Below are 467 nucleotides of genomic sequence, written 5' to 3' on the forward strand. Positions count from 1 at the left end.
GGACATGACGGAAGGAAAGTCAGTAGTTCATCGCAAAGACAATGCTTGTCTCTCAAGTGCTGGGAGCTTATCACAGGACAGCCTCTATTTATTCTGTACACCTATGGCTTAATTATTAAGCTCAGAAACAAAGTAACCAAGATATATGGAAGATTAGTGCAATTTCTTTGCTAGTGACATTGATAGCTTTCTGGGGTGGGTTTGACCTTTGACTAAGAACATTTTTCTCTCTTTGAAAAACAATGAAACTAACCTATATTCCTCTCCTGTCCCTTCTCTGTCACAAACAGGGCTGGCTCCTCCTGCTGGCAGAAGGAAGACAAACTCCTTAGCTGGGTATTCAGTGACCTTTTTTTTTTGGTAGATAATTTTGGTTTTTTATTGCTTAAAGTATTACAAAGAGTATTACATATGTCTCCTTTTTTTTCCCCCGCCCTTGACAATCCCCTGGCCTCCCTTATCCTCCA

The 467-nt window shown here is 40.5% G+C and overlaps 1 protein-coding gene across 1 annotated transcript in view; it reads left to right on the forward strand.

The window, feature by feature from the left end:
• The window catches only part of IGFBPL1 (insulin like growth factor binding protein-like 1), a 19,491-nt gene that overhangs the window by 982 nt on the left and 18,042 nt on the right, over nt 1–467 (forward strand). The window lies entirely within an intron of this gene.

Source organism: Myotis davidii, unplaced genomic scaffold, assembly GCF_000327345.1.
Source record: "Myotis davidii unplaced genomic scaffold, ASM32734v1 scaffold534, whole genome shotgun sequence".
NCBI lineage: Eukaryota > Metazoa > Chordata > Mammalia > Chiroptera > Vespertilionidae > Myotis > Myotis davidii.